General features: G+C 34.9%; 1 protein-coding gene, 1 long non-coding RNA gene and 1 other non-coding gene across 14 annotated transcripts in view; 1 reads left to right on the top strand and 2 right to left on the bottom strand.

Moving 5' to 3' along the window:
- LOC115210389 (bone morphogenetic protein 1) overlaps positions 1 to 27,032 on the bottom strand; it is a 2,987,986-nt gene that overhangs the window by 972,388 nt on the left and 1,988,566 nt on the right. Inside the window, exon 1 of one of the 12 annotated variants that reach the window (XM_029778968.2) lies at positions 1,783 to 2,703. The exons of 10 other annotated variants lie outside the window; for them this stretch is intronic. The gene's annotated coding sequence lies outside the window, so the exon portion shown is untranslated. Of the gene's footprint in view, positions 1 to 1,782; positions 2,704 to 27,032 lie in introns of those variants that run through there. One more of the 12 variants, XM_029778972.2, reaches the window with a different exon arrangement.
- LOC118762948 lies at positions 5,117 to 6,249 on the top strand. Its single transcript, XR_004998701.1, has 3 exons — positions 5,117 to 5,155; positions 5,187 to 5,609; positions 5,945 to 6,249. It is a non-coding gene; the product is annotated as an uncharacterized LOC118762948 (long non-coding RNA).
- LOC115211335 lies at positions 9,267 to 9,370 on the bottom strand. The gene has a single exon (XR_003881604.1). It is a non-coding gene; the product is annotated as a U6 spliceosomal RNA (small nuclear RNA).

Genomic DNA, 27,032 nt, shown 5'->3' with positions numbered 1-27,032 from the left:
GTACGGATGTGATTGGGTGTCATTTAGAGGAAAAGGAAAAGAAAAAGATCTATGGCAGAGAGAATTATAAACCTCCATAAGCTTCTATATTTTTACCTTTAGTTTAAAATGTTCATTTAAGACGTTTAATGCATTTTCATCTTGTGCTACATTTTAGTATATGATGATATTATTAAATTATATTTAGGGTATATACAACATACTAAAGATTAATCTAAAGACATGGAATATCTAAAAAAAATTACATAAATAGTTGAATTATAATACATAAATATGCATTTTTTGTTGCTTTCCTGCAACTCTCAACAAGTAAATTTCAATCATTCTTCTATTTATCTCCATGTTCAATTAGTTACACATTCTTGCTATCAAATAATTTAATAAGAACTATTTTCCTTTTGATAAAATAATGACAGTTATAATGAATTTCTTTTTTACAAGGTAGAGACAACAGAAAACCCAGAAAAGATAGGAAAAATACCAAAATTTTATAAAAGCTAATTCTTGTTATATGAGATTATTTAATTGACAAATGACTTAAATTTATAGCTTGCAATGACACTGTCTCTTGAAATACTAATCACACAAAACATTAAGGCTACCCATGTGCAAAATTTCATTTTTTTACATAGCTTATTGAGCTGATGAAAGGGAAAACACTGCTGTCTGTGAGCTTGAACACTTTCATTTAATTCTTCTAAATATACAGACACATTAACATACCCCTGCAAACTTCCAAGAAAACAAACAACAGTAACAACAGAAAAACAGGAACAATTATGATAGAGGTAAAGGATTGTTGTGGGGAAAGAGAAACCCGTTTACTTTCCATTCATTTAACAGTTTTATTGCTATGTGAAAATATTTGGATATATATATGTACACACATATACACACACACACACACACATACACACACACATGCATGCACACACACACACATGCACACTGTCGCGAGGATATACAAAAATATAGGCAAACTAAAGCGGCATCATGCCTCAATTATGGTTTCTCATTCAATCAAGGATGCTTTCTTTTAAAATTAAACCTATAAATAAAATTAAATCTATAAATGTAGCTAATATAAACTCTTGTTTTAGCATGTATTAATCATATAAATGGTGTTATTATTTTATTCACTTTAATTTAATATTTCAGATGAACATATATTTATGTATTTTTAGAAATCAATAACAACAAAACTATAGAACTCATACCCAACAAACTGACCCCACCACAACAATCACCATTTACACAAAAATAAATAACAAAAAATTAGGAGATTTATTATGAAAAAAAAAAGATCAATTTCTTCCTGTAATATTATACATATCTGTTTTATCAAAATCATTATATAAATTCATATGAAAGCAACCATTTCAAGGCATTTTTATACATTTATTTCAGTTAAAAAAATGAATGTTTTTAGAAAAAAATACAGAGATAGATAGACAGAGAATGAGAGAGAGAGAGAGAGAGAGAAAGAGTGAGACAGACAGTCAGGTAGACAGAGAGGGAGAGAGAGGAAAAGAAAGAGGAAGAGAGAAATACTATAAACTGTGATCTTGATGGTGACTTTTGCTCATCATATAGAATGGATAGTATGAAGGAAGGAATAGATTTGTAGATTCAAAAATATGGCATTGAGTATTTCAGTAAAGACTTATAAAAATCTCAATCGAGAATTATTATATATTAATACAAATATAGCACACATTCATACATTTGGAATTATATTATAGATTGATAATGACATTTATGTTTCTGCATACTTGTACTTACTTTTGTATCAGAATGTGTATACCGTGACACTGTTGATCATACCAGTTATTTTATATAGTCCCTGGCTTTCTTGTAGCATCATGATTTAATATCATTTAGCAGTCAACAGTGCCATAAATGATGGCATCGTTTTTCCAAAGTAAACTCCTCAGTCCATAACACATCAGATGGCAGCAGACTGTAGTAGAAATATTAGAGACTAAGATATGAGCTTGGCTCTTGTCCATCTCATCTGCACATGGTCTACCAGTTACTAGCTAACACTCTTTCCTCGATGGACACAGCAGAGAGCAGTCTTCTTCAGCTAAACATGCTTTTTACACCACTGAGCAAATGGGTTTTAATAGAGAACTGAACGTGCTGCTTTGTATCCACTTTAGTAGCAGTCCAACGGTATCCATGGCATTGTTATCTAGTTGTATGGAATACACTTTCACAGAGTAGACTACTATTTTAAAATAGTTATAGTTAAAATAAATAGATAACATCAAAGCTACTCCAAAAACAAAGCAAAAAAAAATACACACACACAAAATAATTCAGCAAAATTAATTGATTTTAAAGGAGGGGGGGGGACTATGCTTTCATCAGACAACAATATGTAAAAGTCTTTTTTTTTTTCTGTTGTTGTTTGTGTTTGTTAAGTGATGCATGGAACATTCCATTCAGTGATAAATATATAGAGGACACCCAAAAAATATGATAGGCAGTATCCAAGAAAGTGAAATGACTGTCAGCTGACAAGTGGGCAGATGAATACAGAGAGGCACCTGATAGATTCAAACCTTGCAATCAACATGGATTCCACGTTTGGCTGAAAATATTTTCATCTAAATAAGCATTATGCGAACAATCACAGTTGTGACTGTTGTCTCATATTCCCTGCATGTGGTAGAGCCATGTAACAACAGCAGCAGCAGCATCAACAGCAGTAGCATCAATGGTGGTAGCAATGTTAGTAGAAGTGGCAGCAGCAACAGTGTCAGTAATGTCAGCAGCTGCAGCATCAGAAACAACATCAGCAACAACAACCGTGCAGTAGAAAATGTTCACAGCAGCAGCAGCAGTATGGCGAGCAACAGCAACAACAGTGGCAGTAATGTCGGCAACGTCAGTAGCAGCAGCAGCAGCAACAGTAGCAACAGAGGAAGCGATTGCAAGAGGTAGACAGCAATACCAAGCAGCATCAGTGTTGATGCTAGTGCTGGTACTAGCACCAATAAGACAAAAGTGGCAGCTAATACCTATAGCAGCAACACTAGTAGTACAATGATAGATATCTCATTAATATCTAATGCAATAAAACTGAACCACTACAAAGGTAAATTTAATACATTACTGTTACCATCTTAAAAGGTAGAAATATAGCAAAATAGCTGCCTTCTTCGAGTCATCATCTGCGACACCATTTCTGAAGCGGAATTTTGTGATCTTGAATTTTCCTATCTATTGGTTTACACTTCTGTCTTTCTACGTATTACTCAACACATATATCACTCTCTAACTGTATCTGTATATGGAGGCATCTATTTCCTTATCTGCTTAACCTATGATACCAATATTTCACTATCTGAACATCCTTTTACCTAGCAACCTGTTTCCCTGGTTATGAGTATGATTATCTTTCAGTTTATTCTTACAATTACATATTTCTCTTAAATAATTGCATTTTTTTGGATATCTGTCTTTCTATCTTTAATTTGCTTCATCAAACACTCACTTTTATTAAAATTCTGTATTCTTTTTCCTTTTATGTACAGTCTTTGTATGAATACTTTCCATATCTGTTCTTCCACATCTCTTTCACTTGATTCACTTTTCATTATTCAACCCATGACATATTTTCTCAGCTTCTTTTTCCACATCAGATCTATCCCTATCACAGTGTCCATTATTCTATGTCTCTAGCTGATTTCCCACTTTTTGTGTTACTGACACACCATACATCTCTACATACACTCACATACATACATACATACATACATACATACATACATAAAAATACACACACACATGTATGTATGTATTTATGTATGTATGTATGTATGTATGTGTGCGTGTATAAAGGATATGTGAGATCTCTGAAATGCAAAACATGGGGGAAAATAACTACAGATATTAAATACTAGATACACATGTAAATATATATATATACACACACACACACACACACATAAGCACACAAGCACACACACACACACACACACACAAGCACACACTCAGACAAACAGAAATGCAGACAGATGAATTAGAGAAACAATGTCTTCAACACACAAACACACATATATGTATTTTTTCATTATATACATACATCTAAATATGTACATATATGTCTCTGTGTGTGTATACATGTATATATCTATACACATACATACACACACGTACACATATACATACATACATACACATATATTCATTCATAGACACATTTCAGAAATCTATAAATTAAAATGAAATATGAATCAATGAATACATATATATACAGATATAATTATAATGTTTGTATTTACATACATACACACACACACAAATATACATACATACATACACACACATAACTATACAGACATTTTATATATAGATTTGCTGTGTGTGTGTGTGTATGTGTGTGCATGAAAATATGTTTTATATGTGTGTCTGTGTGCATATGCATATACATATGTGTATATATCTTATATACATTACATCTACATATTAACTATATATATATATATATATATATATACATGTAGTATATACACACACACACACACACATACATATACTCAGTGTGTATATGTGCATATATGTATGTGTTTGTGTGTGTATATATATATATATATATATATATATATATATATGCACATGCACACACACCTAATGAATTACAAACATTTAATTATTAAAGAGGAAAAATTAGGAGAAAAATTATTCAGTTGTTTTCAAATATATAATACTGTATCAAAGACTTTCTATTTCTAAATCTACTAGTTATATACATACACACATACAGAAGTACATACAAATACATACATACACATACATACTTAAATGGTGATGATGATATATGCATACATATATGCACATACATTCGTTTGCACACATAGACACTCACGCTTTTTTTATTTTCTCCATTGAAATTGATTTAATCAGAATGGACTACTTTCTAATGTAGTAGTCAATACATGATACAAACATAAAGCTTTATCTGTGTGTACACATATATCTCCTTCTTTCAATATATATATATATGTGTGTATATGTGCGTGCGTGTGTGTGCCTTTATATACATACTGACACACATATATTTGAGTATGTATACATATATATATGTGTACACACATGCACACACACGCATACCTCTACAAGTCTATGTGAATATATGTGTGTGTGTGTGTGTTTATAGTGTGTGTGTGTGTTTATAGTTTATAGTAGGTGTGAACAGGTTTAGTTACAATCAAAACAATGTACAAGACACATCTTGTGGATAAGCTGGGATGCATCATCAGTGATGTGACCTTCAGGCATTAGGTGATGCAGGTATTTAACTGACAGCCATTCTCACCCACATCACCCAACCAGGACTGACCAGGCCTTGACTCACATCCTAGCAACAACCTAAGGATCACTCCTTCTATTTCAAAGCTCCTTAGTGGCTTTCACTAGTATCTTACTTCCACAGTGAATTAACTCACTTCTTTGTCTTAACTCTAAAGCTAATTTGGCTGAGGAATTGTTGTGTAAGAAACTTGCTTCCCAACCACATGGTTCTAGGTTCAGCCCTATGGCATGGCATACAGACACGTCACCCCTAAAGTAGTTCTTGGGGAGATTCAGTGTGACACAGAGTGTGACAAGGCAGGCCCTTTGAAATACAGGTACAACTCATTTTTACCAGCTGAATGAACTGGAGCAATGTGAAATAAAGTGTCTTGCTGAAGAGCACAACATGTCACAGGGTATTGAACTCACAACCTTACAATTATGAGCCAAATGCCCTAACCACTAAGCCACACACACACACACATATATATTGTGGCACTCTGTTGGTTATGACGATGAGAATTCCAGTTGATTTGAGCAATGGAACAACCTACTCGTGAAATTAACGTGCAAGTGGCTGAGCACTCCACAGACATGTGTACCCTTAATGTAGTTATCGGAGAGATTCAGCGTGACACAGAGTGTGACAAGGCTGGCCCTTTGAAATACAGGTACAACAGAAACAGGAAGAAAGAGTGAGAGAAAGTTGTAGTGAAAGAGTACAGCGGAGTTCGCCTCCACCCCTGCCAGAGTCTCATGGAGCTGTAGGTGTTTTCACTCAATGAACACTCACAATGCCTGGTCTGGAGATCGAAACTTTGATCCTATGACGGTGAGTCTGCCACCCTAACCAATGGCCCATTGTGCCTCCACACACACATATATATGTGTATGTATGTATTTATGTCTGTGTTTGCATTTGTGCTCCTCACCAAGCCATTGCTTGACAACCAATATTGGTGTGTTTATGTCTCCATAGCTTAGTGGTTTGGCAAAAGAGACCAATAGAAGAAGTACTAAGCTTGCAAAGAATAAGTCCTGAGGTTGATTTCTTCAACTAGAACCTTTTAAGACGGTGCTCCAGCATGGCCACAGTCAACTGACTGAGACAAATAAAAGAATCCTGCATTGCCTCTCCAGCCCTATATTTATAATCTCATAGTGTGTCACTCAGAATTTATCCTGGCACTTCCCTTTCATTTTCTTCTCCAGTATACTTTTCCTAGGGTACTGTAACTTCCAGACGATCAGCTCTTTTGACAACCCAGAAATGATGACCAAGTCAAGCTGGAGTTGGGAATTTACAGCAGGTGAAAACTACAGGATACAACTGTACCTGAAGTGCTGGGTGTTATATTCTGCGTATGTAAGCCTTGCTCTTATGAACAAATATACAAAAAATAATAATGCATGATAAGCATTCATCATAATATTTGTACATGTGCATACATGTATGCATGTATGTACATTTACATGTGTGTGTGTGTATGTGCATGTGTATATATATACACATACATATACACACACACACATGCAGAGAAATGTAAATGAAACCAGTCATATACATACATACAGACATATACAAAGATATGTATGTTTGTGTATATATATATATATATCATCATCATCATCATCGTTTAACGTCTGTTCTCCATGCTAGCATGGGTTGGACGGTTCAACCGGGGATCTGGGAAGCCAGAAGGCTGCACCAGGCTCCAGTCTTATCTGGCAATGTTTCTACAGCTGGATGCCCTTCCTAACGCCAACCACTCCGTGAGTGTAGTGGGTGCTTTTTACGTGCCACCTGCACAGGTGCCAGGCGAGGCTGGCAACGGCCACGGTCGGATTGGTGTATTTTATGTGCCACCAGCACGGAAGCCAGTCGAGGCGGCGCTGGCATCGGCCACGAGTCGGATAGTGCTTTTTACGTACCACCAGACCAGGGATCCTGGCTGGTTCATATACATATTTATAATATTTTAGACTATATGTCGATTACTGTGTTGAAGTGCTTAGTAGAGCACTGGCACAGTTTGGGCTACCGGTGTCATCTGAGGTCGGAGTATATTTCCATTGGATCTACTTCAGGAACTCTGCAGGGTTAGTTGAGATAGTAACAATTTTTTAAGTAACCAGAATATGGATTTGGTATTAATCTTTATTTTGCACAATGGTGTTTCATCCATTTGTTATACACCCATTTGCGAGCATATAGCAACATGACAGCTGCTCATCTGCAGGCATATAACATGATGACAGCTAAAACTCAAGATCTTCAGCAAGACACAACTTTTTGTATGGATGTACCTCATGAGACCCAGACTGCAAAATGGATGCAACACAACATGTTGAACGGAGTGCCACCCAAAAGGGACAGTAGTAAGATGGGTCGAAATGATCGTTGTACAAAGTAAAGATTAATACCAAATCTATCTTCTAGTTACTTAAGAAATTACATATATATATATATATATATATATATATATATATATATAATATATATATATATATATGTATGTATGTATGTATGTATGTATGTATATATGAAGCTTATGTTTTTTATAAGCCTGGTAGTTATATCAGTGTCTTCTGCCAAACTGCTAAGTTATGGGGCCATAAACTAATAAATACAAGTTGCCATGCAGCAGCTGCCAAGGGCAACTGACACAAAGACACACACACACACATGTAACAATTATCTGCAGTTTCTGTCAGCTAAATTCCCTCATGATACATTGGTAAGTTCGATCATATAGTAGAAAGCACTTGCCCCAGGTACAAGCAAAGTACTGTGTGGAAGTCTGCCATACCTATTTATATATATGTATATATGTATATATATATAAAATACAAAATGGGACAAGAATGCAAAATATCCGGACAACTAGGTGATACAAAAAGGAACAACAAAACATCCAGATAGACGATACAAAAAAACAGGGATATATATATTCTTTTACTCTTTTACTTGTTTCAGTCATTTTGACTGTGGCCATGCTGGAGCACCGCCTTTAATCGAGCAACTCGACCCCAGGACTTATTATTTTATAAGCCCAGTACTTATTCTATCGGTCTCTTTGGCGGAACCGCTAGGTAATGAGGACATAAACACACCAGCATCGGTTGTCAAGCAATGCTTGGGGGACAAACACAGACACACAAACACACACACACATATATATACATATATACGACTGGCTTCTTTCAGTTTCCGTCTACCAAATCCACTCACAAGGCTTTGGTTGGCCCGAGGCTATAGTAGAAGACACTTGCCCAAGGTGCCATGCAGTGAGACTGAACTTGGAACCATGTGGTTGGTAAACAAGCTACTCACCACACAGCCAATCCTGGCACACACACACACACATGTGCATGCATATAAACATACATATACACAAACATATATATATGTTGAGAGAGAGAGAGAGAGAGAGAGAGAGAGAGAGTGCCATTCTCTCTGTCTTTACATCATGCACTTACTTTAGACAAACATCACTGTTATGCAAGAAATGCTATTTGTTGCAATCTTCCAGGTAAACATGACAGGCCAATGCAGTCTTCGAACTCAAAGAGCAAAGGAAGCAGTCAAATTACAAAGAAACGGTTGAAGGTTGGTGACTGGAAGAGCATCAAGCCATAGAAAACATACTTCTAGAAATTTCCTTTGACCTATGCAAGCATAGAAATGTGGGTGTTAAAACTATGGTAATGATAATGATGTTACTGGTTAAAAAATGGACTTAGACAAATGCTAACCCCTAGATTTAATAAAACATATTTTACTGAATTCCAAGAACATTACCAAATATCACAAGCATCTACAAGCCAGACAGCATGATGGCTAAATTGTTCTGACTAAAATAACCAAAATAACACCAGTGTTATTATATCAGTGTATAAGATTATATCCTTAAAAATGTTTTAGCCCGAAGGCCGCAGCCATGCTGGGGCACCACCGCTGAAGAAATAGGGAACGCTTCACGAATTTGCGTGTCATCCTTGCGCAGGGGCCATGCTAATCTTCTCTGTATCGTTTCAATTTTAGAATATGTGCCGCCTTAATTTCAAATTTTTAGCACGAGTCTTGTAAATTCAGGGAAATAAGTCGATTACATCAACCCCAGTATCTAACTGGTATTTATTTCATCGATTTCAAAGGGGTGACAGGCAAAGTCAACCATGGCAGAATTTGAACTCGGAATATAATGACAGACGAAATGCCACTAAACATTTTGCCCAGTATCCTGATGATTCCGCTAACTCACTGTCTTATATCAGTGTATGATATTACAATATGTATACTGCACTAACACACATCTGAATTTATCTCACAGGCGTAAATCATTATGGTCAGTTAATTATTGTTACTAAATAACCTTGGTACAAGAGTGTTATCTAATTGGAAACTAAAACTTTTTTTCCAGAGGGAACAGTTAGCAACTTTAACGCAGCAGTCGAGGCACATTGGTTAAGACAGCAGAAAATTGATTTCAAAGGTATTCCTGAACCTCCAACATCATTAACAAGCAAACAAGTGGGTGTGTGCAAAAAATGTTTTGGTCAACAGCATCAACTGGCAGCTGTTGCAGGCATTTCCAGGATATAGCCATGCATACAAATCAATAGACACTTTTGTGGATCAGGAAGAAATAGTTCACTATCCTACAGAATTTTAAAATTTATTACAAGTTTCAAGCCTACTGCTACACAGCTTAAAAAAAAACTCCACATTGATAACCTTTGTGTAATTTAGATCAGCTGCAGCTTTGCAGGAGAACTAGACTAATGATTAAGAAGCTTATGCTTCATGCCATTCCGTTGGTACACCAAAGAAGAGGATGCAATTATATACAACATTCCCATCATACCAACACATGTGCCTTTCAATAAAGAAGAATTAAGTTTGCAGAACACCTAAGCTTTGTCACGTCAATCAATAAATCACAAGGGCAAACATTGACAGTTGCTCAACTACACATTGATGAATAGCGCTTTATTTATGCAGTAAAACCAAAGCATTAGATATCCTAATATGTTGACATGAATATGTTCGGAATTCTCAGTCTTATGATAGATACAGATCTAATATCATAGAAGCTAGGGCTCTCTGCAAATCTAAATATTATTTCTTTATCACTGCATGTATGAGGGTGTGCTGAAAAGTTCCTTGCTTTGGATAAAAGAAAATACAGGAGGATTTTATTCAACATATTCCTCTCTCAGATTCACACATCTATTGCAGTGGTCCTTCAGTTTTTCTAAGTCCTGTAAAAGAACTTCAAAGGTTGGATCTCCAACCAAGCCTTTCATGATACCCTTAAAGCAAGGATCTTTTCAGCACCTTTTCATATTGCAGCTTGATTATTTGGATGTTTTCCTTCAAAATGCTCCAGTTTACACATGTTTTAAGAATGATGTTATTTTCATGACTTATTTACCTCTCAACATTTCAGTTTTTACTCATTTCCAAATTATTTTAAGAATTACAGAATTCCAAGACTAAAGAAAATATTTTGTTCAACAATAGTTTGAAAGGAAATAAAACAATTTTTACATTTACTTAATCTTGTGTTCTAATTTTATGATTGAATTAAGTATATTTCATTTACACAATTAATTTACTAAATATACAATTAATATTGAGCATGTATCTGTTATGCAGTGCATGAAACTATGGACTGTGATAAATGTACTGCAAAAGAATTTCATTTCTGACATGGAAGAAGATAACTTTTAAAGAGAAATCCTTTAGAAGTGTCTATTAAACTAAATATACTTTCATAATAACAATATATCATTTACAGATACTTTCAGACCGTGTGTGTATTTTCCTTGCTGAATGTGTAGTTAACTCCCATCTTGCCAACAGCATCCTTATACATGGCTTGCACAGTTCACCCAAGCATTCATCTACACCGAATTTTCTTAGTTACAACCAAACAACAGAGTGTGGTTTCTCTTGTAGTTGTTTCACTAGGAACAGGGCATTAGTAGAATACCACTTTGGCAAAAACCCCAAGCTCTATCTGATCTAAATTAATTCTCTTAATTTATAGCACTATAACTGTTTCTGCTACTTTCATAATTTGGGCCAACAATTTGATGCCCATGTGCTTACCTCTTTCTAAAAACAAATTCCTTTGATTTTGATACAATTGGGAATGATACAGTTGAATCAGTCATTAGATATGACAACTTGTTATTCAACTCATTTGTCTTTTAAAGAAACTGGCTCATGTTCTACTTGCTCAGCATCTATTTCAGATGGTTCTGGTACTTCTCATGCATTTGTTTACTCAATCACCTTTTCAACCATATAGCTATCAACTTCAATAACGAGTCCATCTATTGTATCTACTTAGATTAGTTTCTCCTCTTCATGCAAATACACCCACTTCAGTACTCTCTTTTAGCAGCATTTCTTTACCTTTTCTACTTAGTTTCAGTTTGAGCTGGTTGTCTTAGTGTGTATGAGTGTGTAACAAATGAAAGAAAAGAGAAATAACTCAGTATTACTATAAAAACTTAGACAAGGATGAATAATTGGGTATTAAATACCATACAATAAAATTCTTCATTTATTGAAATTACCATCAAGAGATGGTAAGCAAATACCTGCTAAATTTGTGATCAATTCTGAATAAAAAGAGATGATAATCTGAAGTAGTGTTTCTTAGACAAGATGTATAGTTTGGAGATCAAGAAGTCTCTCCAGCTTGAGCCACTATTTCTCTGTATTGAGAGGTCACAGTTCTGGTACAATGGATATGCGATTAAAATGTCACTGAAAGAATCAAGAATCATAAGATGGGTTCATGAAGCTGACCCGATTGACAGGAGACCTAGGAGTAGACCAAGAATGAGATGGCTGAATAATATCCATAGTCTCAATTGTTCACATTTAGGAAACCAACCAGAAAGTCTACTAGTGATTCTGATAAAACCTTATGGAGGAAGTGTCTGAGGACTCCATCCTCATGACCTTCCTAGAAACAGTGGGCAGAGAAGATGGATGGATGGAGCTTCAGTTGAAGAGGTAGCAAGTAAATGCCAGATGGCATTTACAAACCAACTTTAAATGAAAAGATGACAGAATCATAAAAATCAGGGTTTATCTGAAATTGACATGTTATTAAAAAAAATGTTATTCTGAGTTAGTTGAAGGATGATAATGTACATAAAGATGAAATATGATGGCCTCTTTCCAAATCCCTTGTGACTGTAGCTCAAACAAATCTCCATTGCCCAGCTCATACATAGAGTGGCATTCAAACACTTTATGAACGTTTTTCATAAATTTTACATTACAGATATTTCCCCAGTTTCACCAAGTTATTCGCCTCTGTTTTTGAAATCATTCTAAATTGTGGTCAAAGACTGTTCAATACACTATTCATGTTGGTAGTCTCTTTTCTAGACAGCAAATATTAATGTCCCCAATAACATTGTAGATCATATAGTTCTTCCATTGTAGATCATATAGTTCTTCCAGAACTTCCTTAGTCTTATTCCATTTTTTACCTGCCTTCACAGACTACAAGCTTATCCTAACCTTTTTCAGTCTCCTTCAACCATCTATTTGTGTCTTCACAGAGTATGTGTAAGTTCTGCACAGGTAGTATACCACGAAAACTATCTATGGCACATTGATCCATAGGACAAAGAACAAGTAATATTGGATGACATATAAATAACTTTGATGTTGATATGGAAATTGATAAGGAATGATGGATAAACATCATTTATAATAAGCAGAACATCAAAGATTGGCTCCTTTTGTTGCAGCTGTACTACTCTACACTGTTTACAAAATAAAGGATAGAATTACTATTCAAAATGTTACTTTTGTCATTCATGCTTTAAGGGTAAACTCCAACACAAGAGTGAACCTTTAACAAAAGCCTCAGGGGTTCAAGATGTTATTAAATGACAAACTTGTAGAAGCATAGATATGCAGTCTTCAGCAGCATTTCCAACAAACAGGAATGGAATTCTGTGTTTCGCTACCTTAAACTATTTGGCAATACAATCCTGTCTTGTAAACATTGAACACCTAGGTAACCTTCCTCATCAATAACTTAGAAAACCACTGCTGCTGCTAACATGTCAGCGCTGACAGCATCACCATCCCCATTTAGGCTGCACATCTTTGAAACAGCTTTAAATCAGTGGAACCAAGCATGGCTAGCAGTAAACGCTCCTTCACCAACACCCCCAGCCTTTGAATCTTCAAAGAGAGATATGGTTTCTGCTGAATTAAATTAAGGTTTAAAGGCATATGGTGTTGATGCTAGTCATCCATCCACACACTCAGAAGTGTTTCTATTTCTTCCATCACTGATCTTCATTTCTTAGTAATTATCACAGAATGTATTTATACATAACCTTTAATCTGTTACATAATATGCTCCTTATCCTTTAAAATTGTTGAAACAGTAGAACGATTCATTCCCCGTGCACCTGCTATATTTATCATTTTCTCACATCTTTCATTTCACTTTAATGAACCCCCTAGTTTTCAGCAGAATAATAGTTTCTAACATAGTTGCAAACCCAGGAATCTAGGAAAGGGGTTGTTCAATTAAATCAACCCCCAGAACTCAACTGGTATTTTAATTAATTTATAAAATCAGGAAAGATGAAATACAAAATAAATAAATAAATGAATGAATATATAAACTGTTTCTTGCTATCACCATCATTACTGGCACTATTTCAGATATTTCTAAAATATGTTGAAGCAATTGCATTTTAACAAAAACAACAAATAACTCCATATAATACTGTAATATTACACAAGCACAACATTTATACTGCTTTAACTGCATGAAACAATATTAATGCCACCTATTGTATGCCTGTGGACCCTTTAAATAAACACACAAATGGATTTGGAGATCAGTTTGTTCATATTTTTTAAAGTCAGAAATTTGAACATTTGTAATTAAAAGAGTTCCTATATCAGAGTGTATGCTTACATGTGTGTGTGTGTGTGTGTGTGTTTGTTGTACATGTATATGTATGTATATATATGTGCATGTATGTGTGTGTGTTGTATGTGTATATATATATAATGTGTATGCATGTGTGTGTTGTACATGTGTGTATATATGTATAATGTGCATGCATGTGTGTGTAATATTTATCAAACTATAATACACAACTCTTTCACAGATTTTATACCTAAATAGTAGGGAGCACATTTTACTTGAGAACAAAATTTTATCTATTTTTAGAATACTGACCATGGCTTTCCACATGTCATTGATAACTCATTGTTTGTATAATGTTTGTAGTGTTTATCTGCATAGGCGCAAGAATGGCTGTGTGGTAAGTAGCTTGCTTACCAACCACATGGTTCCATGTTCAGTCCCACTGTGTGGCACCTTGGGCAAGTGTCTTCTACTATAGCCTCAGGCCGACCAAAGCCTTGGTAGATGGAAACTGAAAGGCTTTGCTAGACAGAAACTGAAAGAAGCCCGTCATATATATATATATGTATGTGTGTATATATGTTTGTGTGTGTGTGCGTGTGTGTGTCCAACATCACTTGACAACCGATGCTGATGTGTTTACATCCCCGTAACTTAGTGGTTCGGCAAAACACACTGATAGAATATGTACTAGGCTTACAAAGAAGTCCTGGGGTCGATTTGCTTGACTAAAGGCAGTGCTCCAGCATGGCCAAAGTCAAAATGACTGAAACAAGTAAAACAATAAAAGAGTATTACCCTTTCATAACTGCTATCAATGACACTACCCTTACCCCAAACTTTGTCTCACCCACCCCACTCACTACAGCCACTTTCTTGTACCTCTGGGCTCAGTTCATCATTCTTCCCAACCCTCCACTCCCAGACCTTGCACATCATTTCCCTACATTCTCAACTATCCTTAGATATATGATACTACTGCTTATCACCTACTCCTGCCTGAGTAACTTCAATCTCTGTGACCTCCTCTTCCATACTGATATTTACCATCAACCATACCTCCACCATTTTTCTTCACTCACTACACCTACCTTGAGCCCAATCTCTAACCATTTGTCATCCTCCTCCCACACTCTCAAGAAATTACCCATCCTTTTTATCCCACTTGATCCAGTCTATAATTTCCCTTTACACTCAACATCTTGTACCTGCAGAATATGCTCTGGTGCCTCATCACCACCATCCTTATGTCCCTTCCAGCTACTCTCACCCACCTTTGTATAATGTGTGGCGACCATGTAACTCCTCTATAACAAAACACCTCTGTTTTCCCCCTCTATCATACTTTAGCCTTCAACTCCCAGCATAAAACCACCTCCTTTTCTCTCAAATAAACTCTCAATCTTTCGAGGAAATTTTTTAATTTTCCTATTTTCACTCAGTCTTGCAAAATACTTGGTAACCTCACTGGTGCTGGCATCATGAAACAAAGCAATCAGTGTACTCCTTAAAGTGGTAGATGTTAGGAAGAGCATCCAGCTATAGAAATCAAACCAAAGCTGATGCCATGACCTTATACTGGTTTTGAAAGTAAGCTCCTCATATATGATAGATGCACTGGAGCAGTACATACTATAAGTACACTCGAAATGGATTTTCTAGAACTATGCACCTCTTTGGACCATGTCAAACCGTCCAACCCATGTCAGTGTGGAAAATGAATGTGAAATAGACACACACATATAAATATGCATAAATATATATAATTTTAAAATAGGATAAAACTTTTATAAGAATTTATCAAGTAGTCAGTGTGAAAAACCTCATAAGAGAAAAAAATCCACCAATTTTTTCACTTAAATATATTTATTTATATTATATAGAGGGCATTACTACACATAAATGCCACATGCTAGGAGTGACTCTTAAAGTCAAAACTACTAAAATAAATAAATGCATCGTAGCGAATGCAATTCTCAAAGCAAGACATTTAAGAACAGAATTTTGCTGCAGATCACTATGATTTCATAATCAGTGCAGTGTTTATTTATCTTAGTAGTTTTGACTTTAAGAGTCCCTCCTAGCGTGTGGCATTTATGTGTAGTAATGCCCTCTATATAATATACATAAAGATATATAGATATGCACACAAAAAAACATGTTCACACTCCCACAAATAAAGAATTCTTCAGATAATCTTAGCAAAAATAAATGTTTTAGTAAATAGGGAAGAAGGCAGAACCCAGGTACCTTCAGGGAAATGACCTTGCTCATTATGCAGAAATAGAGTAGGCAGAAATTCTCTATGCTGTACCCATTCTGAACAATGGACACATTACAGGCACAGTGGAATCACAAGCAAACTAACAGAAAGTAAGCTTCATTGAAGAGCTTACTTTCAAAACTAGATATTTGCATTGGAATGACTTTTGAGTAATTGTTTAAAACAACAACTTGAATATGTCTGATTTTAATGGCAAAACTAAGATTCACCTACAGCCTATATGGCATCTATCCCAGTTTGACTGAAAGAAAATTTCACACCCATGAAGCCAACAGCTTGCAGATTGTGATTTAATGGTTGTCATGAAATTGACCAAATATGTACTTATACCTGTTTTAAAAGTAAGCTCCTCATATATGATAGATGCACTGGAGCCGTATACATACTATAAGCACACTAGAAATGGATCTTCTTAAATACCTGGATTACTTTCTAGAAGTTGATAGTTTTTGTGACTCAGGAGATGTAATTAGCAAGGGGTGTTTTTGTTTTGAAAGTATAATAGTCCAGGGTAAGAACATGTTGCAGAAAGTTGAGGGAGCTATTATTACAACTGGTAACAAAAGCCTTTTCCCTTAGAATGAAGATCAGATTGTATGACACTTAATGTTAGAACTGTAACACTGCATGACAGTGAGACATTTGATTTGAATGTAGAGAAGACATGGAAGAAATGAAGCAAGCATGCTCCACAAGATATGCAATGTAAATTTGTTAATGAATGACTTAGTTTAAGAGAAAAAATGGGCATAAGAGGAATTAGATGTATGAATGAAAGCTGTGCAGGTATGAATATGTGATGCATGTAGATGTTAATGTGGATGGAGCTTGTGAAAGAGGGAGACCCAGGAAAACATGGGGAAAAGAGGTAAAGACTGTACTCAGGACCTTCAACCGCATAGAAGATATGATCAATGGTGGTAAGCTGGCAGAAACGTTAGCACGCCGGGCAAAATGCTTAGCGGTATTTTGTCTGCCGTTACGTTCTGAGTTCAAATTCCACTAAGGTCGACTTTGCCTTTCATCCTTTCGGGGTCGATAAATTAAGTACCAGTTATGCCCTGGGTCCGATGTAATCGACTTAGTCCGTTTGTCTGTCCTTGTTTGTCCCTTCTGTGTGTGGCCCCTTGTGGGCAGTAAAGAAATAAGAAGATATGATCAGGGATGCCTACCTATCTCTTTCAGTTCTCACACTCTTGCAACTTACCCAATCACTTATCCTCCCTTTTTCTCTCTTTCTTCTTACTCTTGACAACAGTAAGATAATTACTATTTTGCATCTCCTCAACTAATGCATTGTTGATCACTATCATCTCTTACCTACCATACACTACATCCACTGCTCAACTCTATCCAATATCTCTAGTTATCACCTACTCTTCCTTATTTTCCTTCTTTATCATCCATTAACTATTGTTCTTCATTCACTATATTCACCCCCATGCAAATTCCCCAATCTCTTCCTTTCTCACACACTCCTACAAACTTTATTCACATACATTCATGGTTCCTCTGTCCCCATTCCCTTCAACTCACCTTGCACCTTGAGGGTCAACCCAAATATCTCATCAGCATTATTTTCAACTCTTTAAGGTCCATAAAATGAAATGAAAATGAGCTAAGGGAAATTATTCAGAGTGGTCAGTTGAACAAAAAGGAATGGAAAATGGTACATTAAATACCATACAATACAGATTCTTTACTTACAGAAATTCTCATTACTGAGAGGGATGGTCAAACAACTGACAGGAAGGAATAGATACCAAGTCCCATTTAAGAAAGGGACATAATCTCAAGAAGAAAGTATTCTTCAAAATTGACATACCATTTAGAAAAATATTCAACCTTAGAAGAGACACACACACACACACACACATACATCATTATCATAATCACATCATGTCTGTGTGTCTGTGTATTTGAAAAAATAAATAGAAATGGCTTTCCTGATAATTTTTCCCCTTTAATAATTGGATGTTAAAGTGGAAAAATTATCAGAAAAATCATTTTTATTTGTTTTTTTCAAACATATAACATTGTACCAAGAAGTTCTATTTCTTATTTTACTATATATATATATATATATATATATATGAATAAAGATGACTGTGTGTGTGTGTGTAGTTGTTACATGCATGGCTGTGTTGTTTAAGAACTTCTTTTCCCCTTCAGGTTCAGTCCCACACTATATGCCAGTGTAGTTAAGTGCCTTCTACTGTAGCCTCAGGCTAACCAATGCATTGTGAACATATTTAATGTATTGATACTGTAAAAGCTTGTTGTGTATGAGTAGGTGTGCATGCATGCATATGTGTGCATATCCATATGAATGCTTAAGGTGAATGTTTACAATCTGTTCCCACAGATTATAAATATTTGCAGATGGTAACACCACCATTTGTAACCGGGCTACTGCCAGTATTATTTGTTGACATTTCCTGTCAACAATTCATCCACTAATTTTGCCTTTGAATTTCTCCGGAATTAAAATTCTCTCACTTGAATAACTTGGGAAACAGGTAAGGGTTGGCAACATGAAGAGCAGCCAGCTGTAAAAAGAATCCTGCTTTTCCTGCTTCATGTAACTCCCCTGACTAACCTTTGGTAGCATGGCAAACCATACATTGAATAAATACATAAATAAATACATACATACATACATACATACAAATATGATTATTAATATACAAATCTCTTCCTTTCTCACATACTCCTACAAATTTTATTCACATTGTCCTGCTCGCTTACGTTCATAGTGTGCTAAATTTTTCTTGAGAACAATTCTTAGTGGTTGAGACCCTTGCGGATCTATCTTTAGTGTAGGAGTGTCCACATAGTGGATTCTCTCTCATATTTGTATATTAATAACATTTACTGAATCTCAGTTTTTATGCACTAAACCACAGGTGTTAAATTGATGTTATTAAATTAATATCCAATTTTTTCACCCTCATTTTGATTTTAATTCATACATATATATATATATATATATACACACACACATATATATACTCTTTTATACTCTTTTACTCTTTTACTTGCTTCAGTCATTTGACTGCGGCCATGCTGGAGCACCGCCTTTAATTGAGCAACTCAACCCCGGGACTTATTCTTTTGTAAGCCCAGTACTTATTCTATCGGTCTCTTTTGCCAAACCGCTAAGTAACGGGGACATAAACACACCAGCATCGGTTGTCAAGCAATGCTAGGGGGACAAACACAGACACACAAACAAGCATATATATACATATATATATATATATATATATATATATATATATGACGGGCTTCTTTCAGTTTCTGTCTACCAAATCCACTCACAAGGCTTTGGTCAGCCCGAGGCTATTGTAGAAGACACTTGCCCAAGGTGCCACGCAGTGGGACTGAACCCAGAACCATGTGGTTGATAAAGAAGCTACTTACCACACAGCCACTCCTGCACCTATATATATATATATACACACATATATATCGTTCATATTATGTTGAACTGTAGTATGTCCAAATTTGGTCAAATGAATTTTTTTTAAATATTCAATTTTGTGCTTGCAATAGCTGGTTCTTTTGGTCAAACTGTCATACCTCCAGCTGCTTCAGATGAAAATTGTCAAAGTATGTGTAGTACAACAGTTTAGCATTTTTCAAAAGTGTACTAAGTCCCACATACAACAGTTTTGCAAAAATATTTCTGCCTGAAAATACCATACGTGCATTGCGTTATGATTTTATGCACCCAACAAAGTATTCTTGTTAAGCTGAAACTGTTGCTAATGTAAAAAGGAATGGAATAGTGAAACTATTTTTTCGTTTTCTGTAAAAGCAAGATTTTGGACTTTCAACACTTTTGCATAATAGCAACGACACACACACACACACACACACACATATATATATCACTTTATACATTATTTCTATTATTACTGTGCATTATTCTGAAACAGAAAGGCAATATTTATATACATGTATCCGAGTATGTATTTCAGTATCCGATCACATCCACATACACACACATGCAAGCACATACACAATCACTCATGCATATTTATAATCTCGTTTCTCCAGATAAATTGGAGATCTTTCATACATGCACATAAGTACATACTCATTGTGTCTGAGTCACTGATTTGATCTTTCTTATACACATACTTAGATGTACATAATGGCTAAATAAGAAATTGATAGGAGAATTGAGGAACACAATCCAGAGAGTTATGCAAAAATGAACATACTACAGCAACCATAAGGTTTAGAATTTGGAATGTCACTAAACACACAATCCTTTACAAACTTAAGTATGTATATACATATACACACGTAGCCAAACTTTTTTCACTCTCTAATTCCTACACAATTTATATGAGACCTTCCTGTCACTAACTACACTATCAATTTTACTTTTGTATATATTTCTATTTTCTCTAATATCTTCTATATATTTTTAGTAATTTTGTTTCCCAAAATTTTTACCTACCCACATAGTTTTCTGCAGCTAGTTAGGAAGGAAGGAAATAAATAAATAAATAAATAAGGACATAAAGAATATGAAAAATAAAGTTAGTAGTAGTAGTGGTGGTGGTTTCGGTGGTGGTGGTGGTGGTGGTAGTGGTAGTAGTAGTAGTAGTAGTAAATGTGTTTCAATGGAAATATCGTCTAACTTACAGTTAGTTAATTTCACCTTCAATATAAGTTGGAAAGACAATTTGCTTAATGAAACAAAAATGTGATAGACTGTAAAAATGGTTGTATTAGATAAATACTTTTGTGGCTTTACTTTTCAATAACACAGAACTGAGTCATACGCTATAATGTCAAAGACAATCAGTTCACTAACAGTGTTTCTACCATATATCAGTAAATTATATACTGCAAGCAGTTTGCTAAAAATATATCAAGGAATGTTTATTTCAGTATATAAATATGATTTTACATTGATGTCTTCTTCTTGCCTGTTCTTCTATATCTTTGTTTGTTTATTTCCATTTTTTTCTTGTTTATTTAACTTGTCTTTCATTCTGAGCATCAATATTTGCATTGTTGATATATTCAAATATATGTGTGTGTACACACATATGTACATACATATTTACATATATATATATATATATATATATACATACACACACACACACACACAACACACACACACACCACACACACACACATGTACATATATACACACACATATATATATACATATACATACGCAAACATATATATATATACATACGTACACATACACACACATATATATATATATATACATATATACATACACAAATATTAAAATGAGAATACAATATATGATAAAACTATAGCCACTAGGTATGTATTATATATTTTCATTTTGGTTTTTAATTTTGATCACTATATGTATATACAGTGATGCATGAACACTTCATGCTACTTATATTTTATTTCATTTTGTTCACTTGGATGTGTAAATTTTGGAGCACTTGTGTTTTCAATAACTTTAAAAGACTACCTCAGTGAATACTTTTAATATCTACCCTTAACAAAATGTAATAGAAAAGGAACATTAAATGATTTTGAAGAGCATTAATGCTAAAACTTCACATAACACTCACATCTCCATGACTATACTCTTTACTCTTTTACTCTTTTACTTGTTTCAGTCATTTGACTGCGGCCATGCTGGAGCACCGCCTTTAGTCGAGCAACTCGACCCCGGGACTTATTCTTTTTTTGTAAGCCCAGTACTTATTCTATCGGTCTCTTTTGCCGAACCGCTAAGTGACGGGGACGTAAACACACCAGCATCGGTTGTCAAGCAATGCTAGGGGAACAAACACAGACACACAAACAAACACACATACATATATATATATAAAAATATATACGACAGGCTTCTTTCAGTTTCCGTCTACCAAATCCACTCACAAGGCTTTGGTCGGCACGAGGCTATAGAAGAAGACACTTGCCCAAGGTACCACGCAGTGGGACTGAACCCGGAACCATGTGGTTGGTTAGCAAGCTACTTACCACACAGCCACTCCTGCGCCTATATGTAACAATTATCTATTTATCCATCTATCAACCCTAAACAGCTACTCACCTACCCATCCATCCATTTACTCCTTGTGAGTAATGAGGGTAAAGTCCTTAGGCAGCTCATTTACATGGTCCTATCAGAAGCAACCAAATCCAGCTGGATTCCAAAACACAACTAACCAAGTCTATGGATATTATCATACTATCTCATTCTTGGTGGACCCTTAGGTTTCTTGCCATTTGCCTTGGCTAGAAGAATCTGTCTTGTGATTGTTTCCTGTGACATTACAATTACAAATCAATAGTACCAGAGCCATGACCTCTCCATATGGAGAAGTAGACATTTGACAAAGAGAGACTCCTTGATTTCCAAGCTATGCACCCTTTCAAGTACTATTACTCCAGAGATCTTTTGAAGGAACCCTAATTCAGTTGCTTATAGCCACAATCATACATTTTTTGTCACTATGCAACATCCAAGACTAGAGGTGATGATAGACACAAAAGCCAAATTGAAGATAGTGAGTTTGTTTGTTTTTTTTTGTTTTTTTTAACCAAACACTCCTCTTCTGAAGTACAAATGCTGGTATTGGCACATCACTGTGCTAGTACTTGCATTTCTAGAATCCAACTCAGCCTCCTGCTTTACATCTTTATAATTATGCAATAAAAAAATTGCTATTAATTACTCTAATTATTAAAAATTAAGAGGCAGGTGGTTCAAAGGAATGATAGAGTACAAGACTAAATGTTTTATGGTGGAGTGGCAGAGTTGATAGAGTTGGACAAAATGTGAAGCAGTATTTAATTACATTGTTTTATGTTTTAACCATAAATCCTGCTAAGAATGATTTTGTCTTTCATCTTTCTGTATATGTAATCATCATCATTTAACATTCATGATCCAAACTGATATGGGTTGGATGGTTTGACAGGAGCTGGCAAACAAGAGAACAGCACCAGGATCCACAGTCAAATACTGAGATCACTTCTTTCAAAGAAAACATGCTAGTTTTTAATTCATTGCCTAGATCCCTATATGTTCCAGCTTGTTCCCATTCTTCCTGTAAGCCCTCCTAACAACCATCAGACCAACCAAACAGCTAGTGTGAGTAGCCACTTGCTGCATGGTTTTTTTTTCCCCTAAAGCATCAGTCTAAAAATAAAAATAAAACAACAACCCTATAAATAAGCAGCAGTAACTTCCATGCTGCTCTTCAACCATAACGCTTTCTTCAAAATCTGAACTTTTAAGTCATCAGTATTTCTACTTCAGAAATATAAATCAAGGATTTCTACTTTAGAAATCCTTCTTTAGTTCAATTTTATTTATATTCTGAGTCGAAATCCTCCTCGGTTCATTCAAGCTTTTATCTCTTTCAGGACAAAATATAAGTTGTACTTGCATACTTGTGTCAATTTGATCCCCAATATTTCTCCACAACAGATTAGTTGCACTATTCAGTTGTGATAATGAGAAAAAATTATTATTATTATTATTATTATTATTATTATTATTATTATTATTATTACTATTATTACAGCTTTGATTCTCCAAAATTGATTTTGCTTTACATTATCCAAGTTTATTAAAATAAAGATAAGACTAAATTCAAGTTACAGAAATAATAGTTGTTATTATCATCATGACTAATATTTTTGTTACAAGGCTACCAATTTTGGTGTCAGTTATAGTCAATTGGATCAATACCAGTAATTTGATTCGTACTTTATTTTATCAGCAGCTTTAGAAAAAGGAAAAGTAAAAACCAACAACAGTGGGATTTGAAATCAGAATGTAATGGCTGAAATTCAATACTCCAAGGCATTTTGTCTGACACTTTACTAATGTTGCTACACAGAAAACCAGTGGGGTATCAGATACAGCAGAGTGTTGGAATATAAACCAAACAGCATTTTTTTGTTTTTTGGCAGAGGGTCCCATTATGCACTTTCTTCTAATAATTTGTGGTTTGTAGTCTTTGCAATATCAGTATTGAAATGATATTATTATTGCTGTATATTAAAATATCAAGCTGGCAGAATCATTAGCACACAGAACAAGATGAGAAGTAGCATTCCTACTGGTTTTTAGGTTCTGAGTTCAAATGCCATGAAGTTCAACGTTGTCTTTCATCCTTTCAGGGGTTGATAAAATAAGTTCTAGTCAAACACTGGGGTTGAAGTAAACAACTTGCCTCTCTCCTCAAAATTTCTGGCCATGTGGCAAAACTATAAAGAATTGTTACAGCATACATTCATTACAAAATAGGAAAATCTTATTGCATCTGATCATTAAAATTTTGATAATGTTCTATCATCAATATGAAAATTATTAGTTAATGTTGACTTGCCCATGCATGCATGTGCTGGACGGAATTTAATTGAGGCAAATTTTCTACAACTGGATGTCCTTCTTGTCATTAACAACCACCTGTTTCCAAGTAAAAGTTTCTCCATGGCCAGATATGTTTGCATGGAAGACTGGAGATGAAGGACATCACTAGTATGACAGTCACACATTTACAAATATCATGTGATGGTAGGAAAAATGACAAACACACACACTAACACACACCAAGGTACATACATACATGATAGGCTTCTTTCAGTTTCTGTCAACCAAATCCACTCACAAGGCTTTCACTAAGCCTGAAGTTATAGTAGAAAGCACTTAACCAAAGTGCCATGCAGTGGGACAGAATCCAAAAATCATGTGGTTGGGAAGCAAGTTTCTCAGCTTCACAGCCATGTCTGGACCTTGTTCTATGTAAACCCTTGAAAGAAGTATTATGAGTATTATTTCATATTTCCAACCGAAATATCAGTTCTGGATCACATACTGAAAGTATGATGCAATCATGTAAAATGACATATTAAAAAGTAATAAAATAGGCAACATGTTCCCAGGGCCATTGCTAAACCCCTACAATCCCTGCAGTCACAGGGGTCCTCCATGGCCGAGGGGCCCCATGTTAAGATCAAAGTACATAAATGAGTCATCTATTTATTTTGGTTAAGATATTGAACAAAAATTAAACTATGTTAACTGAAAATTTCAAAAATAAAATGGTAATACATTGTACCTGCAAAAGTTCTTGTAAAAATATTACATTGTACCATGAACATGTACCAGACTTGGTAGATTGTCTATGATATCTGTTGAACATGAACTTAGCTCTCAGCTTGATTATTCTGAACTGATCAATGATTTCATGAAGTGAAAAGTGCGTCATGTTTGTCTTTGAAAGTTGCCTGGATTATGAAAATGCTCTTTTATTCATATCTGGAAGTTTTACTTATTGAAATTTGGAATAGACCTAAATAAGTTTAACTTGTAATTTAAAGATGTCCTTTATGAAAATATGAAATACTGAACATCAGATAGAATAAGTAAAATATAGCTATGAATAAAAGATGCGTTAGGTTACAAATTTTGATTGAAAGGCAGGGGCCTCAAAACAAAAAGTTGCAGGGGGCCTCTAAAAGTCACACAACGGAGCTGCATGTTCCCTGTCTTAGTCTCTAGAGGACTAACTTTAGTTCCACATTATAAATCAGGCAACAGATATATTCAACTATCTATACTATACCAGATTATCTGGTTCTTACTAGTTAGGCTAACTGCAACAAAGTTGTTTGATGTGTTATACGGCAGAATGACAGAATTGTATTAAAACATTATAAGTTAAACTTGAGAAGAGCTTTAAACAATAAATTCTATGTATAAATTTTATCTTTATAGATATTACAAAGAATATTAAATAAACAGAAACACTGTGGACGTTTATCAGTTTAAAACCATGGGTACACTTCTCTGAAAATGTTCAGTTACTTTTTAAAGTCTACAACAACAAAAAAGTAAAGGCATTTGAAAGATATCTTAAAATATAGGGAACAAAACATTTTGTCAGGGATAATATTGTATTCAGAACAAATCAATGCTGCATCAAATAGGATGAAGTTCTCAGTTTTATCTTTGATTTGTTGAAAAAATATCAAAGTTAGAGCTGTTGATTTGAAATCTCATTTTGGGACACTAGACCATAAAGATAGCATATCAAAAACAAGTGATTTATTGACAATACTGTGTGGAATATTGATTTGAAGAGTATTTTCCATTGCAATTTATGGCATTTGTCTAGATTATGATCCAATTCTGACTTCTGATTATACTCATTTTCTGTCACTCAATTCCTAATTCCCACATAAGTCATAAATATTCTGACTTAGCCCATGGTTTTGAAATAATCTCTTAGGTGTAAACAAATATTGATCCTATAGCAATCTGCAGTTGAAATTGTCAAGTATTGCCTGGATAAGAAATACCAACCAGTCCAACACTCAGAACATACTTGCTAAATAACAGCTTCTCAAGTAGATTCAGAATTTTTCAATTATAGAAGAAAAAGTCAGAATGCATACATGCATTTCCCACCACATTAATAACAAATTTTGAATAAAGAATTTTACTCAGGCCTCAGGACAGGTAACTCACTAAT

Source organism: Octopus sinensis, linkage group LG4, assembly GCF_006345805.1.
Source record: "Octopus sinensis linkage group LG4, ASM634580v1, whole genome shotgun sequence".
In the NCBI taxonomy this organism is placed as follows: Eukaryota; Metazoa; Mollusca; class Cephalopoda; order Octopoda; family Octopodidae; genus Octopus; species Octopus sinensis.
Note: the sequence above shows the minus strand (reverse complement) of the source record. Positions and strands in the feature narration are given on the sequence as shown.